The sequence below is a fragment of the Taeniopygia guttata genome, chromosome 37, assembly GCF_048771995.1.
Source record: "Taeniopygia guttata chromosome 37, bTaeGut7.mat, whole genome shotgun sequence".
NCBI classification, from domain to species: Eukaryota; Metazoa; Chordata; class Aves; order Passeriformes; family Estrildidae; genus Taeniopygia; species Taeniopygia guttata.
Window position 1 is genome coordinate 4,474,706 of NC_133062.1, and position 12,812 is coordinate 4,487,517.

Below are 12,812 nucleotides of genomic sequence, written 5' to 3' on the forward strand. Positions count from 1 at the left end.
AAGCCCCGGAGATGCTGCAGGAGGAGGAGCTGCAAACCCAGCCCAGGGAGCTGCGGGGAGGAAAGAGCCCCCCTGAGCCAGGAAGGTGGGCAGAGATCCAGCCGGAGCTTGGAGCTGGTGGAGAAGCCTCATGGCAGGGAGAAGCCCCACAAGTGCTTGGAATGTGGGAAGGGTTTCAGCCGGAATGACCACCTGATCGTGCACCAGAGGATCCACACTGGGGAGAGGCCCTACGAGTGTGGGGAGTGTGGGAAGAGTTTCAGAGACAGCTGGGACCTGGTCCGGCACCAGGTGATCCACACTGGGGAACGGCCCTATGAGTGCTTGGAATGTGGGAAGAGCTTTGGGTGGAGCTCAGCCCTGAGAACACACCAGCGCATCCACACCGGGGAGAGGCCCTACGAGTGTCCCCAGTGTGAGAAGAGGTTTCACACCAGCTCTGATCTCCTCAGACATGAGCGGATTCACACAGAGGAGAGGCCCTTTCGCTGCCCCGACTGCGGGAAGGGCTTCAACCGCAACTCCAGCCTCACCGTGCACCGGCGCATCCACACCGGGGAGAGGCCCTACGAGTGTGGGGAGTGTGGGAAGAGATTCTCACAGAGCTCTCACTTGACCCAGCACCAACGGAGGCACCACTAAGGGAAGCCCTGTGAGTGCCCCAAGTGAGGGAAGAGCTTGGAGTGAGGGAAGAGAGTGAGGGAAGAGCTTGGAGGGAGGGAAGAGAGTGAGGGAAGAGCTTGGTGTGCTGCTGTAGCTCTATCCCCCATGGGAGGATCCGGGCTGGATGATCCCCAGTGACCCCCTTTGGGCAGAGCCCTGCTGGGTGTGGGGAAGGTTTTGGCTTCTTCTCCTTGTGCTGCTGTGATTTGGGTGGGTTCCCATGGATGGGGGATGGGAGGTGAGGGGCGGGGGTCCTGGTGCACTGCGGGGGGCTCATGGCTTGGGGGGGGTCCCAGCGCTTTAGGGGAGTCAGGGAAGGGGGGAAGCAGTGAATGGGGGGGGTCCCAATAAACTGGGGGGGGACACTGATGATAACAGTGGTTCCTGGGAGACAACAGAGGGGAAAGGACCAAATCCTAAGGGACTCCCCTAGTGCTGGTGAACCCCCCATGCCACCCCAGCCCTTGGGGTCTCCCACAGTCCCTGCACTGTTCCTGGGGGTCCCGCGGCACTGGGGGGTCAAAGCGCAGGGGATGGAACCTCCGTCATGGATGGGGGGCACAAAGGGGGTTCGGGCCCAGTGCTCAGCGGGGTCGGTGCACGAGGGGGGCCCGGTCCCTGTCCCGGTGCACAGGGGTGGCGCGGCCTGGGGGTTCCCGGTGCTTGTGGGGTTCCCAGGGTTCGAGGGGGGTCCGGTCCCTATCCCGGTGCTTGGTGAGGGGGGGGCAGTGCCCGGGGGGCTCCCACTGCTCGGTAATTGGGGGGTGTCAGAATCCAGGACATCCCTCTGGCTGCCCTGGATGGCTCCAGACCCTGGCAGGGGCCTCGGAGACCTTGGCATGGTGTCAAGAACACCGGTGGCTGTGGTTTTAGCCCCTGGAGAAAATTGCCAACTTTGTATGAGGAATTACAAGGCACAAGGGTTTGAGTAGCGTGGTAGGTGAATTAACACAGGGTGGAAAAGTAGAATTTTAACACTTTAAAATACGGGTTTCAATGGGACAAGGTGGAGGGATCTGGGTGTGTCCTGACCTTCTTCTCCTTCTTTTTGCCCTCCATGTCTTGCTGTGATGGTGCCTCTTTTCTGTTGGTTGAAGGTAGAGACACACTGTCCAACATAAATGATAGATATTGGCACGTTATTGTAAACACAGTACAGGTAGTTTTTAGTGTAGAAGGCAAACAGCGCCCTGAGGGCAGGGAGACTGCCACAGACCGACCTGCTAGACAGAGCTCAGCAGAGCAGACAAAGCTGTTAGAGAAAAGGGACAATAAACGTCCCTGAGAAGCAAAGCTCCGCATCTCGACTCCTTCTCTGCCCGCGCGGGCTGGGAGAAAAGGACTTTTCACAATCTGTCGAGAGTTTAGCTGAAGAATGGCTTCGCAGCAAGGGACACGAAAGGGTTAAGTTGATGAGAGTGTGAGAATACGTGACTTGTAGCATGAAAACAACCTTGAGAAACAGATGTCCCCTAACAACCTTGAACATACAGATGTCTCCCTAACAACCAAGATGTAAAATTGCTTAGTATGCAGAAAGATAATCAAGTATAAGAAGCAGTAACTGCAAGGCTTATCGCAAAGAGATATATGTGTTAATAAAAAGGTAACCAATCCTGAGCTTCGCTTTTGCAATATGTATGAACTAATTAGTGTTTGTATAAAGAAACTGTAATCTACTCCAATAAACTGAGACTTGTTGATCATGACAGCATGAGACTTGTCTCCTGCGACTCTCTCATCAACATCTGGCGCCCGAACGGATGGGATCCCCCCGCCTGGATCTGTGAGACGTTTGCATTGGGGTCGGGTCCCGCAGCTAGACGGATGGCGATTAAGCTCCACTACCTGGTGCCGCGCCCTGAGTGACCACAGCGGTGAGCTCAGCCGATACGTGCTGCCGAAGCCTGGAGGGGCTGCAACAGCGCTGACGTGAGTAATGGATAGGCAAGCAGCATATAACCCTTTCACCTCCTTTCTCAGATGGAGGCAATTTAAAGGGCTTGATTTGGATAGGGATCTCCAGGCTTCCGTGCAGCTTCTCTTTCATATTCTCTCAAAGAGAGCTGAAAAGGTTAAAGAAGCCGATTTGGAACAGTTGGTTCTGTGGGCAAGAAACAAAGGCAAGCTGCAAAAGCCTTCGCTGATTTTTAGTAAAATCGAATGGCAAGAGCTGGGGCAGCTGCTTTGGGACGCAGTGATAGAACGCGGAGGCGGGAGAGAAGCGGTGCTGGCCCCTCACCCCCCCGCAGCAGCGGCAGCGGCGGCGAGCAACCCAGCGCGGCATGTCAATTGTAGCAGGAACAAGCGATCACAAAACAAGATACAAAGGCAAGAAAAAGTTACAGAAAGCCCTTCCTCGTCCCTTGTGGAACGGGTTGGGAGAACTAAGGCAACGGGCTGTGGCGGAGAGCAGCAGGGTGCGGCGGTAAGCACCGGCCAGCCGCCCGGGCGGACCGCAGAAGCGGCAGCGCGAAGTGGCAGCGCGGAGCGGCGGGCGCAGGGCCAGGCAGAGCGGGGCCAGGCAGAGCAGGGCCAGGCAGAGCGGGGCCAGGCAGAGCGGGGCCGGCCGGCACCGAGCCTGAGGCGGCCCGGGGCAAAGCGGACTTCAGCCGAGAGACAGAAGGCTCCTTGTTGCTGAGCAACAGCGCGAGGAGGGAGATGGGCGTTCCCGGGGGCTCGGCCGTGCTGGAGTCGGAGCAGGCGGGGCGCGGCCGCATCAGGGGCGTCTCCTCTCCCGTCCCCACAGTGACGCAGCAAGGACGGGAGCGAGACGGCGCCGCCCCCTCATCTCCCCGCAGCACCCCGCAATGGCGGCGGAGACACTGCACAGCCTGGTTGCCACGGTAACAACAACCCCGAGAGCAGCAGTGTCACCAATGGAGAGATTGCAACACCACAGCAAAAATTTCAACAGCATTTTTCCAATTCCTTGCAAAAGTCAGAAGACGTAATGAAAAAGTATAGCAGTACCAATTGTTTTCCAAGATACCAAAAAGGATGAACATTATGCAAATCAAAGTTATTTCAAATACAATATAGATGAAAATCACTGTATAAAGATAGAAATGTTAATAATGATTTAATTGCCAAAAATGTCTCTGAAGACAAAGATTTGAGAAGAGTCAGTCAGATGGAATGTTGGCATTGAGTTCACAATTTCTGTTTTTGAGTTTTTATAGATAATAAGATAGGTAATGATGATTTTTGAGTTTTATAGATAATAAGATAAATGATGATTGTCAAGTTTTGTAGGTAAAGATAAGTAGTGATTGTTACTAATGTTATATGAATGCTTTGAAAAGATTGTCTTAAACTATTTTAAACATTTCTTGTTGATAAGTTGATCATATAATGTAAGTTGTCTGATTTTTGAGATAAGAATTATTATTAAGATGTTAAGGTATTGAGGTGTTGTTTTAATATTTACAGTCAGTTTTCATATGCTTTATTGTCTTTTTAGGTGATTGATTACAAGATGTGTTTTTTCAGGATCCTGTGTTTTTGACTTTTTAATTACTCATGTGATTTTTTTTTTGTTCAATCTTCTATGCAGCTGCAATTTATCTTCTTTTACAAATTTATAGTCCAAGTTTTGGTTCAAGATTTCAGACTTCAAATTTTTAGATTTCTGAAGAAAAAGTTTGTTGTATTTAGAGAATTTTTGTCTTGAAAGAAATTTTAGACAGGTTCAATTATTTGATGGTTTGATAAATTTTTAATAATAAGGTTTTTTACTTATAACTGTTATTTCTAAGACTTTTGTTTTAAACATATCCTCCAATTAGAGTTTGAGCTCTGGCCAAGCTCTGGCTCTACGTGGATGGTGTCATTGACCCAGGTGTTTCCTGCATCAAAAAGTATTCAAGTCCTTTTGGCTTGACAATTTGACCATACAGGACAGCTGAGCCTCAAAGGGAGTTTTGGAGAGACATGATCCGGACATGTTTTATCCAAATCTCTGTTGTTTTAACGTTTGTCAGCTGCGGCAGACTCTGGAATGACAATTTGATAGTGTAGCACTTGGTAACTGTGATTTTATATGTAATATTAATTGTTTATTATCTGATTGATTTTTATTTGTTGTTAGTTTCTTTACTATGTGCATTGTTTTGTTCTTGATGTTTTTTCATGTTTATAACAAAGATGTTGATATTTCCATTTCTTCATGCAAGTTTTAGGGAACAGAATTGAGAGAGGACCCTCCATTCCCTGTGGGGGTGTTGGGTTTGTTTGTGTTTTAACAGGTGCAGAATCTGGATGGATTTCAGTGAAGAATGTGGAACTTATCAATTGCAAGAGGGCACTGATCTCTCCACAAGTGGATCAGAGGATGCACAGCAAAAGTGGATTGTGCAAAGATTTGTGTTTCACCCACAGAAGATCGTGGGCTTTGGGTTTTTTTTTTTTTTTTATAAGTGTGTTTTTAATGATGTTATAGAATTTTTTGCTAAGTTTTAATAAGTTTTAGTAATGCCTGTGATTTTTCTGTTCATCTTGCCATTGTCTTTCAATGGCAAAAGAAAAAGAGGGAGGTCCCAACGTGGATCAACAGCAATTCTACTTGAGTGAGTGTTTTTACCTGTCCAACCAAGAAGTCTGGGCAAGACAGATGCTTTTGCTGCATTGATACGAAAAGGCAGAGACAGAATTTTAAAAATGGATGAAAAAGATACCAACCCGCAGTGATAACAACGTGAACAACAACAGTTTGCCTGGAACATCCCGTGATGAATCCGGTTCTGATGAAAATTAATTTTGTAGAGTACAGAGAAATAAGTTGAAATATTATGTGTGAAGTTAGATTTATCAGAAGTTAGTGTATTAGAAGTTATAGTTTATGTTTAGAATTAAGTTTGTTTTTTTCATGTTAAACAGAGCATTTAAAAACCTGAGAAATATGTGGTGGGCCTCAATGTTTTTATTAAGCAGTGTTTTTATTGTTGAAGTATCTGGAATCCTTGACATTGATAAGAGAGAAAATATGTGGATCACTTGGGCCAAACAAACCAGGCAAGATTCATTCTGCCTGTCGTTAGCCACACCATCTAATCTCCTTTCGTACTTGTTTAATTGGAGTCTCGTTGGGTCCCATGGCAGAGTTCAAAACTTGGACCCGAGCTCAAATAAATCTAAATAGCACACTGGGAGCGCAAGCTGTTGCATTTGTGCAAAACCTTAAATTTACTGATGACTACTACTTCTCTGTAGTAGTGGCCTCACTCTTTGTCCCAGGGGTCACCTCATCAAAAGCGCTCACACAATTGAGAACTTTAGCCTGCTGGACTGGAAAACAAATTAATATCACATCTAAATTGATAAGTGAGCTTGCTGCAGATGTAGACGATACCCGTCATGCGGTTCTACAAAACAGAGCTGCAATTGATTTCCTTCTTTTAGCACAAGGACATGGGTGCGAAGAATTTGAGGGTATGTGCTGCATGAATTTGTCTGACCATTCTCAATCGATTTATAAACAGTTAACGCAATTGAAGGACAACATGAAAAAACTTACCGTAGTGGACACTCCATTTGATAACTGGCTCAATTCTTTAGGTTTTTCTGGCTGGGTCAAAGACTTAATTCGTTTTGGTATTGTACTTCTTTTTATCTTTATAGTTATTTTAATTGTTATACCGTGTTTTTAACAGTGTGTGCAAAATTTAGTTAATCGCACCTTCACTCCAGCCTGGGTAGCTCAAAAAGAAAAAGAGGGAATTGTTGCAGCATTTTTGAGAGAAAGAGGACATGAATTGTGAAAGTTGAGCTACTCCCGTCTAGGCCTCAGATTGAGGCCTGGTGGGGCCTTCAAGCCTCTGACGCAGTTAGAAATTCAGAGCTTGTGGCGCAGATAGAAATAGTCTTAAGGTGTGATGGGGACCACTGGGTTGTCTGGGTGTGAATTAGTATAGGTTTTATAGTGTAAGGTGTAGGCCGTTTTAAGGAAAAGGTAAACAATGTTAGCCTACCAATCAGAGTGTCTTTGTTTTTGTAAACTATGTAGAAGCTTATATAAACTACCACCTTATCTTGAATAAACGGAGAACGCTTGATTAACCACATTGGTTCAGACCTGCGTTTGTCTTGTCCAGCTTTCTGTGTTTCTGAGCTTCCCTGGCTTTTGTTTATAAGCTTTTCTCTCTGAATTCCTGAAGAAGAAGAGCTCAAGGAAGAAGAGGCCTGTGGAGTAGGAAAATTCATCAGCAAGCTCCAAGTGGGTGAGGATCCATGCCCATCAGAGCAGCAATGAGCAGAAATGGGCACCGCTTTGTGGCTGCCCCAGCTCTGGGATGGGCCCTGGGCCTGGAGCAGGAGCAGCTCTGCGGGGCCCCAAGGCCGGGGCTCTTGTGCTGGCCTGGGCAGATGGGATGGCAGGAGGGGCTGCAGAGCTCTCAGCACCTCAGCCAGAGGGGAGCAGGGCAGCCAGGGAGCTCCTTTGGCCTTGGCCAAGCCCCTTCCCGCATGGCTGGGGCTGAGTCCTGGCTGAGCTGCAGCTGCTGCTGTGCCCTTGGCAGGGGCTGAGGCCGTGGGGCAGTGCCCAGAGCAGCCTGGCCTGAGCAGAGCTGTGGGGCCAGAGCCGGCTGGGCTGTGCTGGGGAGAGGCCCTTGGTGCTGCCCAGAGCTCAGGGCAGCTGGCAGAGCTTGCAGGGAGCTGGGCTGGGCTGGGAGAGCCTGGCACAGAAACCATCAGTGTCCATCTCAGCCTGGCTGAGCGGGCAGGGGCAGGACTCAGCCCAGGCCTTGTGGGGCAGGGCCAGCACCTGGGCAAGGCATTGAAAACAGGCAAGAGCCCGGGAGAGGAGGCTGCTCTGTGCCCTTGGGGGCATGGACAGAGCAGAGAGGGGCCCAGGACAATTGTCAGCACCAGCCTCTGTCTGTCCCAGCCTGTGGCAGCCCTGGCTGCTGAGCTGGGGCTGGCAGCAAGGCCGGGCACAGACAAGGAATTGCTGAGCATGGCCTGCGTTGGCCAGGGCTGCCTGTGCCAAAGGCAGAGCTCAGCTGCCCTTGGGGGCTGCAGGAACACTCAGGAGCCCAAAGAGCCTCCATGGCTGTGCTGGAGACCAAGGCTGGAGCAGGGAAATGCAGGGCTGCTGCGCCATGGGGAGGGCATGGAATTCCAGCACACACCTCAGCTCTCTGATGGTCCTGGCACCGTGCTGGGCCCTGTTCCAGACTGGAGCAGAGCAGATGTTGATGGCACAGGAGTCCTGCGGGGCTGGCAGGGACCTGCAGCTTGCAAGGTGCTCTGCTCTCCCTCAGCTCCTCTCTGAGAGATCCAACCCCAGCTCGGCACCTCAGGGCACAAGTGGCACTGCCTGTTCATGGGCACACAGCTGATGTCTGCCTGGAAAGGGGCACAGGCTTCAATATTTGTGCAGTTCATATTATACAAGGACATTTTTATTATCTGGGTCACTTGAGTACTTTGAAGAAATGGCAAAATTTTCCCTCCAGGAACAGAAATTTCTTGGAGGCAGGAGGAGAAATACTGACCTTGCCTTCTACTTGTGTCACCAATATCCTGTTTATTATTTCCTCTCCCTCTTCCTTCAGGTGTTTCCAGCTCTGCTGTTAAAATGGCCATGTCTAAAGACATCTCTTCACTAGACCAGCTGGATCAATGTCCTTCCTGTTGCTCCCAGATTTCCTCCTCTAGGTGCTGTCTGGTCATTCAAGTGACTCTCAACTGATTGGTTTCATGCTTTTAGCTTAAGGAAGTTGTCCAATCTTTCCAAAGTTCAAATAAATATCACATTAGTCAACACCTTACTAATATTTACATCCCAGAATTTCACTTTCTTATGTCTCTGTCTAAAACATGCTTTGAGCTTTATGTAGTCGCCCAATCTTTCAGAAGTTGAAATACATATATAATTATTCAACACCTTACTTAGATTTATATCTATCCCAGAGTTACCTTTTATGTCTTTGTCCAAAGCTGTTCCTGTACAGAAATCCCTTGGGCATGGGGACATGTCAGATGCTGCTGGGACATCACAGAGAGTTGAGGGAAGAGCTGTGATTGTTTTTAAACTGTTCAAATGTTCAACTCCTGTTTGTTGGCAAGAAACCTTTCTGTGCCTCTGAGTGTCACCAGTCCCTGAGCCCAGAGGACACAAACCTGATGAGTTGTGGTTCCCACTGCAGGGGCACTTGGACCTTGGCTCTGCACAGGAGAGCTCTTCATCCACTTTCCCTCTTTTCCTCCCTCTGGGCATGGAGGCAGCTCCTGACTTCAGCCTGTGACTCGTGTGTGCAAAGAGCAAATCTGGGCAGAATCGGGGCAGGGAGGGTTTGGATGGACCTTGGGATCTGTGCTGGGCACAGAAGGTGTTTTCCATTGCTCTGAGATTGTCTGCTGTGCAAAGTGGATTTAATATCCAGCAGAGGAATGGCTTTTGCATTTGATGGAGCTGTGCCTTCCCTTGGCTTTGTTGGCTGGCAATAAATGAACATCCCTCTGTGTCTGGGGCAGCTCCTTCTCCAAGGAAAGCAGGTGGGAGATGGAGCCAAGGAGCTGAAACCCGCAGGTGCAGCCTGGGCTGGAGGGAGCTCAGATTTGCACAAGGCTGCTCTGAGTGCCAGGGCTTGGATGGGGGAAATGGTGGGGTGGGGGTAGGGACAGAGTCCGATGGATTGTCAGCCACAAAGGGTCTTGATTTTCATATCTATTCCAACTGCATGAGGAGGCACTTGGATTCAGTGTCCATTGGAGATTGCACATATCAATGTATTCATAGGGAAAAAAAACCTAAACAGGACCTAAAAAATGGTTTCTTGCTGCCTGTGTCAATAAAATACATTCACTTCAACTACACTACTGGAATCTACCTAATTAACCCCAAAAGATTTGAAAACTTAAATCAAATTATTCCCAGGGCTTCGCTTATTAAGGTGTTCTGAATGTTTATGAGCCCTGGGGCACTGAATTCCTGCACTGAAGAGCTGAAGGCTGAAGAAGCCTCTGGAGCAGTAAAATTCAGCAGCAGCCTCCAAGTTGCTGAGGATGTCAGCAGCCCCCACTGAGGCCATCCCTGCCCAGAGACCCTGGGGGAATGGGCAGACAAGGAGAGCGTCCCTGGGGCTGGGGCAGCAGAACTCAGAGGCACCAGCGGCTCCAGCTGGGAAATGGAGTGTGGGATGGGGCTGTGAAAGCCCTGCCTGGGCTGTGCCAAGCAGGACACACAAGCCCTGACCCCCATCCCCCAGACAACTCTCTCAATGGGACATTTAAAAGGAATTACAATTGGTTCTGTCCTCTGAGTTGGATGCACTGAAGAAATACCAACAAGAGATTCTCAGGAGCTCAAAACAATAAAACAGCATTTCTATTTCTGGCAACATAGAAGATAAGAGAAACTTTGGGAAAAGGTTTAATAGGTCATTAAATCAACAAAAAACATTTCTCAAAGCATTAATCCTCAGATGTAGGGAGTTTTGGAGGTGGAATCCCAGTTTTGACCATGACAGGATGAATGATTTTTTCCTATAGGAAAGAGAAGTGCAAGTCCAAGTGTTCTGGAAGAAGATGAGAGGTGGGCACCCTTAGGCCAAGCCAGCCAGACCTTTGTCTCCTGGTACCTTTCGTCTAGGGGCTATCCTTGGACACAGGGCATTTTGGAGGTGGAATCTCAATTTTGGCTGTGGGTTCCTGGATAGGAAGAATTATTTACATTAGGAAGAAAAGAACAGAGCCACGGTGTTTCAGAGGCACATGAATGCCAGCTCTCAGGAAGCCAAGGCCAGCCAGACTTGTCAGTCCTGGCAGCTTCTGTCTGGGAGCTATCCTTGGATATAGGGAAATCTGGAGGCAGATCCTCAGTTTTGGCCATGGGTGCCTGGTGGAGATGGATGGTTTTTTTCTCATAAGAAAGAAAAGCACACGGTCCCAGTGTTTCAAAGGCAGATGAGAGGTGACCCTTGGGTGGTCAAGGCAGCCAGACCTGTCTCTCCTGGCAGATTTCATCTGGAAACAATCCTTTTACATAAGGAAATTTGGAGAAGAAATCCCAGTTTTGGCCCTGGTTCCCTGGAGGAGAAGGACAGTTCTCTCCCATGGGAAGGAAAGCCCAGAGCCCCAGTGCTTCAGGGGAAGATGAGAAGCAGCCCTCAACATGCCAAGGTCAGCCAGACCTGTCAGGTGGTCCCCAGGAGGCCCAGCCAGCCAGACCTGTTCCATGTTCCCTTGGTTCCATGGGACCCCACAGTGTCACAATGATCTCCTTGGTTCCATGAGGCCCTGGAGTGTCACAATGTTCCCCTTGATTCTGCAATGTCACAATGGCCCCGTGCTTCTATGAGGCCTTGCAATGTCACAATGGCTTCGTGGTTCCACAAAGCCCTGATGTGTCACAATGGCCCCTGGGCTCCGTGTGCCCTCGCTGTGTCACAGCGGCTCCTCTGTGACACTGCGGCTGCACAAGGTCACCATGGACCCTTGGTTCCTTGGGGTCACCGAGTTCACAATGGTCTCCTTGATTCCATGAGGCAGCACAGTGTCACAATGGCCCCTTGGTTCCATGAGGTTCTGCAGTGTCACTGTAGCAGTCAGAGGCCCTGCAAGGCCTCCCTGGCAGTCACTCGCCTAAGATAAGAAATGCCTAAGTCACAGTGACTGGACCAAAGAAGCCCCTCTTCTGCATTCAGACCCTTCTTATCTCTCTGTAATAAGGCTATTGGTCGTATTCTTCTCAACTCTGGCGACTGGACAATTTCCAACACCCCAGTACCCCATATAAAGGCCCATTTCTGCCCAGTTCAGCAGAAGAACTGTCACTGCATCCCTTCAGAGGAGCTGGCAATAAAGGACATCGCTGTGGAACCACATACAGCCTTTTCCTCTCTCTATCCCTGTGTGTCTGCCAGAGGCACTTGTGAGCACAGAGCAAAATCACCAAGAGCTGAACTCACAGAGCTGAAATCACTCCAGAGGTGCTCGCTAAGTTGCCTGTGGCTGGGAGCTGAGCCGAGGGACCCAGACAGGCTGAGCCTGACAGCGCAGCGCTATCCAGACACCCACGGCAGCGGCAGCCCGGGGGTCAGATGGACCCCTGGGACCCTTGGCAGCATTAACCAGGAGTGACTGGGATCACAGAGGAACCATAAAGGAAGTTACTGCAATAATACTGGGACTATCTGGGAGTGACTGGAATCATACTGGGGGTGACTGGAATCATACTGGGTGACTTGGAGTGACTGGGACCTTACTGGGAGCAAATGGTACCATAATGAGAGTGACTGGGTTCATACTGGGATCATACTGGGAAGGACTGGAACCATACTGGGAGTGCCTGGAACTATTATAGGGATGAATGGGAACACCTGGGAACATGCTGGGATCATGCTGGGATCACACAGGGAGTGAATGGGATGATACTGGGATCACACTGAGTGTAACTGGAAGTGACTGGGACCATACTGGGGTGACTGGGAGCCACAGGGCCCATGCTGGGAGTGGCCTGGGGGGAACTGGGGGAACTGGCCCAGCTGGGGCTCAGGGTTGTTCTCCCCCAGGGCTGCCCCAGGTCCTGCTGCCACCCCCGGCCCCACAGAGCCGAGGGACAGGGCACAGCTGAGGGACAGAAGACAGGGACAGGGGACAGCCAGGGAACACGGCCTGGCCGAGGGACACTGAGCCCCAGCACTTTGGGCTGTTGCCCTTGGGCTCCCAGCACAGGCCCAGGGGCAGAATCCCCTCCAGAAACTGCTGTTTGCTTTCAGCTCTGCTCTGGAACATTCCCCAGGAGCCCCTGCAGTGGCTGCAGCCCAGCCAGTTGCCCGGGGCCACCAAAGCCGCTCCGGCAGTGCCCTCCTGCCCTGGGCAGGGCACGGAACACCCAAGGAAAGGCTCCTGCTGGGCTCAGGGCAGGGACAGGGCACTCCCCTGGTGCAGCTACGGGCACAGCAGAGCCGGCCTGGGCAAAGGATTGGGATCGATGTCCCATGGAATCCCAGCAGGGATTACTTCTCATTGCACTTCTCTCATTGGATTGGTCATCAATTCCAATCATTTCCCCATGGAATTCCCATGGCAGTGGGTTAGGGGGGGTCCATCCATGGAATTCTCACCTGACTGGGATGAGAGTGAGATCTGGCCATGGAAATTCCATGGCAATTCCTGCATTCCCAAGTCCCCCATTCCTGAATCCC

General features: G+C 50.2%; 1 pseudogene; it reads left to right on the top strand.

Moving 5' to 3' along the window:
- LOC116807532 (uncharacterized) overlaps positions 1-12,812 on the top strand; it is a 1,256,502-nt pseudogene that overhangs the window by 1,235,333 nt on the left and 8,357 nt on the right.